This window comes from Delphinapterus leucas, chromosome 10 (assembly GCF_059928025.1).
Source record: "Delphinapterus leucas isolate spDelLeu-1000000601 "Yukka" chromosome 10, BTC_Dleu_Yukka2, whole genome shotgun sequence".
Classification (NCBI taxonomy): Eukaryota; Metazoa; Chordata; class Mammalia; order Artiodactyla; family Monodontidae; genus Delphinapterus; species Delphinapterus leucas.
The window spans coordinates 10,702,625-10,711,557 of record NC_143138.1 but is presented as its reverse complement, the minus strand read 5'-3'; the positions used below and the strand labels follow the sequence as shown (position 1 = coordinate 10,711,557).

The 8,933-nt window shown below is 42.6% G+C and overlaps 1 pseudogene; it reads left to right on the top strand.

Annotated features, from left to right (window-relative positions):
* The first annotated feature begins 5,024 nt into the window (after positions 1-5,024).
* Positions 5,025-7,175, top strand: LOC111181282 (RNA-binding protein 7 pseudogene; annotated as a pseudogene).
* The last annotated feature ends 1,758 nt before the right edge of the window (positions 7,176-8,933 follow it).

Below are 8,933 nucleotides of genomic sequence, written 5' to 3'. Positions count from 1 at the left end.
GTGGGGGGTTGTGGTAGGGGACAGAGACCAGGCTTAACTCTGACTCTAACAAGGACAGTGGGGATTTGTAGTGAAGGAGCAGAGTGAGGGTCAGTAGATGGAAAACTCTAAGGAGAGACATCGTGGCTACGGGAATTCTTTTTTTTTTTTTTTTTTTTTTGCGGTACGCGGGCCTCTCACTGTTGTGGCCTCTCCCGTTGCGGAGCACAGGCTCCTGACGCACAGGCTCAGCGGCCATGGCTCATGGGCCTAGCTGCTCCGCGGCACGTGGGATCCTCCCGGACCGGGACACGAACCCGTGTCCCCTGCATCGGCAGGCAGACCCCCAACCACTGTGCCACCAGGGAAGCCTGGGTATGGGAATTCTTGTGAGAATGACTCGACAGAATTCTTGCTGATACCAGCGTGATATCAAGGGTAGTCAGACACCAAACGTGGGGAGTTTTCACTAAAATGGCTTTATAGGATTCTTGCTCAAACTGGTTTCTACAAGGACGGAGAAGGAAGCCCAAGGTCATGCCTAGTCCAGTCGAGGGCTTCCAGGAGGTTGATTAAAGTTTGGTCAAGGGAGAGAGTCATTGACAAGTGCCTGGGCCTGGCTAGGGGTTTTGGCTAATGGTAGGGGGGCAAGATATTTCTGAATGCAACATTGGGAGGTAGAAAGTGCCCCAATTCTAGGAACTGAAAGAAACTGCAATTAGCTAACTTCTTATTTAGGGAGATTTTATTGACGAGAGAGGCCTTTCCCCTGTTCATGGGCCCAACAGCCACAGGAACAGCAACAAAGCAACAGTCTCCTGAGACCTAAGCCACAGGCATGGGAAATGCAGTTGCAGAACCAGTCCACCAGGTGGCAGAGTGAGAGCGGCATGGCCATCCCAAGAGGAAAACATGATGGTGGCCAAGCGCAATGGTGGGCCACTCAGGACCCACAGGGTCTGGGTCTGTGTTTATTATCAGCCATATCTGGTGGGGGAACTCAACGTTAAAATATTTATATTTTGATCAAGGCTGTCACTCATGCCTTTGGTTGTGTGGAGCCTGGGGAAATAAGAAGTTACACTCAAAACTTGTTCACATTTGTTAAAAAAAACAAAAAACAAAAAAAAAGATGATGATGAACCGTTTGGCAAGGTTGTTTCTTTTTGGGTAAATAGGAGTTGACCCATTTAACTGGGGCTCAAAGATCACTATCAAAGAAGGTGAGGTTGTTGACTTCTCGGCCCAGTCTGATAGGAACAACTTCTGCTTCCTTTCTTGGCACTTCTTGGATCCCAGCCTGAGGAAAGGACTCCGCTGACAGCTGGAGCCACCTCCAGGGGTTCCCCAGCTCCAGTTCCCTGGATGTGGGCCCTGCTCAGAGAGCAAAGGCAGACAAGGAAGCAGCTCCATTGCCCACAGCAGTGTACTGTGGGCACTCTGTCACTCCCCCAGCTCTGAGGGACCCTAGCCAAGGAGGAAAGGAGAATCTTGGGGGCAGGGCCACCCTGAGGCTACAGGGAGAAGGAAGCAACTTCTCCTCAAACCACAGTCCAATGGCAGACTCGGTTATGCAGGATCTTTCAACTGGGTCATCTCCCCCAGCCTCTCCCTCTGCCCCGTCTCCAGCTTGCCTATCCCACCTTAACCACTCTCCACGGGAAGGAAAGCTATTTATTGAGCAGAAGCAAATGCTACTGATAATACTGTACATACTATAGAGCAGGCTTTGAAACAGATATTAACTCATTTAATTCTGACAACAAACGTTTGAGAATATCATTACACCCACTTAGCAGATGAGTAAATTAAGGCACTGAGAGGTCAAGTGACTTCCCTAATACCGTAGAGATAGTAAATGACAGAGCCTGGATTTCCATTCACATCTGTCTGACTCCAAAGCCTGACATGACTGTATTGTTTTATATGTGTTGCCCATCCCAGGACTGTTTGTATTTTTTAAAGGGAGCCTGCAAAGGGCAAGACAAAAGACGAATACAACAGATGATCTCTTGCCCCAAATGTCTGCAACTTCACCCATGACAGATTAATTTTCCCAGTGTTTGGATCTTATTTTTCCTTTTTCTTATTTGTAGGTTATTTTTGCCTTTTGCTATCCTTGATCGGGCTTCAAATTGCCTTCCTTGTTTTTCATTCTATGTCATTACAGGGATGAAGAAATGGGATGCGTTAAATGAATTTTCACAATTATAATTCAACATGTTCCAACAGGACTGACACGCCAAAACATCTAAGTGGCTAAGAACCATCAGCGGGTGCCAGGCCAGAGGACTAAGTGATGTCACTGTCACCATCATTACGATGTGCTCACCCTGTCCTCATCTCCTTTGTCACAGCCCAATCTCTCCAGAAAACTTTCCTTCGCTTATTACAATGGTGGGATGTGTCTTTAAATAAACGACCATTTTAATGATCCTGCATTTGCAACTTCCAATATTTAGACTATTGTATTAATTTCCTAAGGCTGTTGTAACAAAGCACCTCAAACGGGTGGCCTAAAACAACAAAATTTATTCTCTCATAATTCTAGAGGCCAAAAGTTCGAAGTCAAGGTGTCAGCAGGGCTGCGCTCCCTGCCAAGGCTCTAGGAAGGACTCCTTCCTTGCCTCTTCTAGCTTTGGTGGCCGCCAGCAATCCTGGTCATTTGGCTTGTACGCACATCACGCCCATCACCGCCTCTATCCTCACACGCCACGCTTTTCTGTGGCTGCATCCAGATTGCCCTTGTCTCAGAGACACAGCCTTCAGAGCCAGGGCCCACTCTAATCCAGTGTGACCTCATCTTAACTTGTTACATCTACAAAGATCCGATTTCCAAATGAAGTCACATGCATGGGTACCAGGGTTAGGACTTCCAGACATCTTTTCAGGGAGAATGAAAGGATGCCATTTGCAGCAACAGGGATGGACCTAGAGATGATCATACTAAGTGAAGTGAGTCAGAAAGAGAAAGACAAACAGCATATCATATCACTTATATGTGGAATCTAAAATATGACACAAATGAACTTATTTACAAAACAGAAACAGACTCACAGACATAGAGAACAGACTTGTGATTGCCAAGGGAGTGGGGGGGGGGAGGGATGGAGTGGGAGTTTGGGATGAGCAGATGCAAACTAGTATATGTAGGATGGATAAACAACAAGGTCCTACTGTGTAGACAGGGAACTATATTCAATATCCTGTGATAAACCATAAGGAAAAGAATCTGAAAAAGAATATATATATATATATATATATATAACTGAATCACTTTTGCTGTACAGTAGAAATTAACACAACATCGTAAATCAACTATACTTCAATAAAATTAGTTTTGTTAAAAAAAGGTATCTTTTCAGGGGACACAATTCAACCCACACCTACTTTTTCCCAAAGGCAAGGCAGATAATAATCAATCATAGGATTTTCTGCTGAGTACCCATCACGATCCTTCTCCAATCAGCTGTCCTGACTACACCTCCAAGCAAGCAGAGCCAGCATTTCAGGTGGGCCTGACTTGCCCTCATGAGTCCCACTGAAGGGATGCGTCTGTAATAATGGCAATGAGTTTGTCGGGGAGATCGTGCCGGAGCCCCTCAAGCCCAGTGCAGGTGGCTGCCTTATGCAGGAGGTGGGTCCTGCTGAGGGGTCGCCCTGGACAGCCCTGTTGCCAGACCATCTCCTTCTTGGTCAAGCAGGTACCATGAGACGTGACCATAGCCTTAAATTCACAGAGGAAAGGTCCCACTGCTTTTTCTGAGTCCGCAATCCACGTGCACTGTAGCATGGCCTGGTTCCAACTTCACTCCAGGCACACATTTCTCCTCCCTCCACCCCCTGCAAATTGGAAACAGTGTTACACAGCCATCTCGCAGGGCTGTGGGGCAATTTAATTAATGTTTATAAAGCACTCTGAGGTCTTCAGATGAAAACTGCTGTGTAAGTGCAAAATTATTATTAGTTCTCAGCCCCCTGTCCCTTGACTTCTGACATGGGCTTTTGTTGTTCCTGAATGGGAGCTGTTTATGGTCTGTCCAGCTGGCTCTTTCGGGCACATAGGCAAGTACATACACATTTGCAGAATTGTTTTCCCTTTGAGAAAAGCATTCCAACTCTGTGGGATGTCTTGAAGCTTTTCAAGGTCTGAATGTCTCCCTACTTGTCTCTACTGAGTACTGTAATCTACAAGAGTAGATTGTAAACAGGCTACTTTGGAAAAGAGTTAGAGGGAAAAACGGTCAGTTTGAAGAAATGGCCCCTCTTATAATGAAGACTAAAATAATATCTCCTTCTCATGCAGAATCTAAATGAATCACTAAGTGAGCTCTGTCTCCCTTGCCCAGAGGGATTCTGTACGGGTTTATGCATTGAAAGGAGGAAAGAATAGAAGATTTGCTTTCAGTGCCCAAGTTTCGCTTCCTTCCTTCACTTTAACTTCTCAGGAACCATGGAAACCAATACACCCCACCTAGATGACGTTTTCCCGCTAGTCTTTGTTGCCTAACTGTGCACTTGCCTGAGATCCCTTGGGGAGAATGAAATAAAGAAGTGGAAGCGAAAAAAAAGATATGTCTGCAAGTGAAATGCCTTGTCTCTGAAGGAGAGAATGGGGCTCGAGCGTAATTCATCAGGCTCTGGGGCAACAAACAATGTCATAAGGCACCATTTTCCTTTTCTCTAAAACGTATTCATACTCATCCCGTGAAACCCACACACAATCCATTAGGATCCCTTCAAGGTATCTTTTGGATTATCTTAACGCTTGGTTAGCAGGGTCTGTTAGTCAACTGCTGGAAGATTTTATTTTTAAACATCACTAAGGAGCAATTAGTTAACATGTAATCAATTGGACAAAAGTATAAAGGTACAGGACCAATGAAAGATGCAAACGTGCTTTCCCTTTCGTTTTCCGGCCCGGGTAGGGCCCGGCCCAATGGCCATCCCTGCTTTCCTGGGACAAGCGGGACGGTCCGTCCCGGCATCCAACAGGCTGGGCCAGTAATAAAAGTGAAAATTCCAAAAGATAAGGATGGTAAACCAAAGCAGTTTGCGTTTGCGAATTTCAAACGTGAACTATCTGTTCCTTATGCCATGAATCTGCTTAACGGAATCAAACTTTTTGGAAGGCCCATCAAACTTCAGTTTAGATCAGGAAGTAGCCATGCCTCACAGGAGGTCAGTTTGTCATATTCCCAGCATCATGTTGGAAGTTCAAGCCCTACTTCCACATCTCCTAGCAGGTACGAAAGGACAGTGGATAACATGACTCCATCAACACCTATAATTCAAAGATCTTTTTCTTCTTCAGAAAATTTTCAGAGACAAGCAGTGATGAACAGTGCTTTGAGACAGATGTCCTATGGAGGGAAATTTGGTTCTCCACATCTGGATCAGTCAGTTCAGTCACATAATCACACTTTTAACCAGTCTTCAACCTCCCAGTGGGGCCAAGATACACCATTATCACAGCAAAAAGTCAGACAGAATTCTCATCCTTACGTAGTGGATAGACATAGACGTGAACAGCATTACACTGATCATGGGTCCGACCATCATTACAGAGGAAGCAGAGATGATTTCTTCTATGAAGAGAGAAATCACTTCATGGCCAGAGCCATGACTATGATAACAGAAGAGACAGTGGTAGCGATGGAAATTGGCGCTCATCTCGACACTAAGAAGTGTTAGAAGGATGTTTTCATAGGGTCATTCTAGGCCCTTTTGTTAAGTTGTTTCTGGGAATGTTTTCTTAAAAAGACTCTATAGAGCAGCTTTACAAGTTGCCACATTTCTTTATAAAATTTTTAAAACCTAATTGCAGTCCAATACAGAAATGAGAAGAATTGTGGTTCTAGTTTTATTACATAAATAACCTTTCACCTCAGAGTTTTAAGAAGAGGAAAGGGTTTTATGCTAAAGAAAGTGCCACAATTCCTAATCATTTTAGACAATTGAGGAAGGGGTGTATTTTATGGATTACTTGTATTATGAAGCAAATATTTTAATTATCTGTTATCTTTTTGTATTGCAAGAAATTTCTTGTTAGGGAATCAGATTTTTGGTGTATATAATGGAAAACATTCAAGTTGATAGTCTGAAATGACTCAGTATTTTGTTAATAAATGAGAAAATGTAAATTCAGTAATTCAATTTACTAACATCTGAGAAAACCTTTTGGTCAAGTTTGGGGATTAATCATATTATTTAACTTCTTAGAGAACTTAAGTGTAAGTTCTATGACATGATCTTGGTTTTACTGTAAGTGAGCATACAAGTATACATCTGCACACGCTATTTCTTTATAAAATTTTAGAATTTGCTCATTAAATCATGTTCGATGTATGACTGAAGTCACTCAGGAAGTTAAATATCTCGAAATGTATTTTTTTTACAGTAAGAATACAGTGTTAATGTAAATCTTTTTCTGGAAGAACAAAAATGTAAATGCATAGTGAGATAAAATAGTAAAATGTTTTACTGAAAGTATTCTTTTTTTGGGAAAAAAAGGTTCACGAAAGCTTTAAGTGCTGCCTCCATCACTCAAATTTCTAAAATTTTAACATTTTCAAAGTGCAAGGACACATTTTATTATGGAGATTGTACAGGGTTTTTTTTTTGTTTTTGTTTGAACATTTGAAAGAATTTAGTCTAAAACACTTTGATTTAAACATTTTAAAGTCTTGGGGCTTCCCTGGTGGCGCAGTGGTTAAGAATCCACCTGCCAGTGCAGGGGACACAGGTTCAAGCCCTGGTCTGGGAAGATCCCACATGCCGCGGAGCAACTAGGCCCGTGAGCCACAACTACTGAGCCTGCGCGTCAGGAGCCTGTGCTCTGCAACAAGAGAGGCCGCGATAGCGAGAGGCCCGTGCACCGCGATGAACAGTGGCCCCCGCTTGCCACAACTAGAGAAAGCCCTCGCACAGAAATGAAGACCCAACACAGCAAAAATAAATAAATTAATTATGAAACTCCTACCCCCAACATCTTCTAAAAAAAAAAAATTTTAAACCTTGTTTAACAAAACTTTTATGTATCAATATGCTGTTTCCCTTTCATTGTAGAACTTGTTTATAAAAATTCATTCCTTGAAAAATTTGGATCCTTTTCAATATTAACTACAACATTTGTACTATGTTGCTTTTTAATATATTGAAAACAAAACAAAACAAAAACAAACAAAAAAGATGCAAACGTTTGCTATATCACTGTAAACACAGGAAAACTAAACCAAAAGAGCACAGATGTTTCCTCAGTCAGCCAATCGCTGATCAAATGTGATATCAAGTTATCTACAGGGAAAACAAGGAATATTCTGCTGGGACAGGGAAGTTGAGGCAGGACTGGGAGTAAGGATGTATAAAACCAGGTTTAATCATGTAACGTCTATGACTGTCCTCTTATAATTATTCAGAGCCCTCTTAGCTATTGTGACAGTTGTGACACATGGGAACCTTTTCTGTGGTCTAAGGTGATTATGTTCTGTAAGTTATGTAGAGGTCAAGATGGAAGGGGTTGTTTCTTTCTTTCCATTCCATTATCTAAAGAAAGGAAAGGAGAACTAAGTAAAAAAAAATCAGATACATAGATAGATGATACATAGATAGATAGATAGATACGGAGATAAGGGGAGAGAGATATCAGCTAGGATCATAAGAAAACCCAAGACTGAAAATTGAGAAGACAACATGTAGAAACCAGCTTGTTTCCATCCCTCCTTTTCTCTTCCATTGATGCTCTGCTTCTTTGGGCTTCCATCCATCCCTCCTTTTCTCTTCCATTGATGCTCTGCTTCTTTGGGCTTCCATCAGCCTCTTGGATGGCCTTCCTGCTTCCTGTCTCCTTCAGCTCTTTCATTTCATCCTTCACTTTATTTTCCTGGTTATTGTCCTAGAAATGGATCTAATTCTATGGCTCCGCAACTCAGAATCCTTCCATACTGCCCCGCTGTGCAAATTCTCTACAGTACCTTGTCCATCTTCCATCATCGCCTCCTTCCTGCTTGGTCGGGGCTGTGGGTGCCCTATGCCTACAGAAACTCTCATACAATCCTCTGTTCAAGTGTGCTCTCTACCTTTTTACCTTAGAGGTCGTGCCTCTGCCGTTCCCACCACCCCTGACCATTACTACCACTCAAAATCCTGCTTATCTCTCAAGTCCAAGTTCAAATGGAATTAGTTCTATAAATCCTTCTAAGGTGCTCCTAGATGAATGGGAACACTAGTCCTTTTTCTGTGTTCCCACTGCCTTTGAATAATTCCCTAATGTTAAGTAAAACAAGTAGCTGTGCATATGGCTCTGAGCTCATTTCTCCTTCCACTAGATTATAAGCTCCTTGAAAGGAAGGACCGTACCTTGCTTTTTTTGAGTATTACACAGAGTGCCAGAGTGAATGCTCAGCAAATAACCTTAGGCTTAATTTCATCCATTCAATCCACACACAGAGATTACAAAAAGGCAGGTGGTAGAATTTGAATTTCTTATGCAATTTAAAATTGAAAATTAGATAAGAAACCCATCTGGTCTTGAAAAGATAGTAAATAGCAATAATAGTTTGTGATCAAAGAACTGATCAATTGTATCTTCCCAACAGTTAGATCAAATCTGGGTCTCACACAATCAGTTGAAAAACGATGAGAGACAATCGTTGTTGAATTAAGCAAATAGCTCCTAAGATTTTTAGGCCTTTGGGTATTTTACATAGGAAAGATGGAGTATTAAACGATTTACCAGGTAACGCAGCCAAGTAAAGCTGCCAGTGAGGAAAGAGTCTGGGAACCAGACTAAATTTTTCTGAGGCTCCCAATCTTACTGTGCTGTGGGGTTGAATGTGAGTCTCAAGGACTCTCTGTGTCCACAGGCTGCTGTGCGATCTCTTCTCCTGCAACCCCAGCAAACTGTCGGGCTCTGTTGGGTTCTGTGAGTGAGGCTCAGTATTTTCTATGATGAA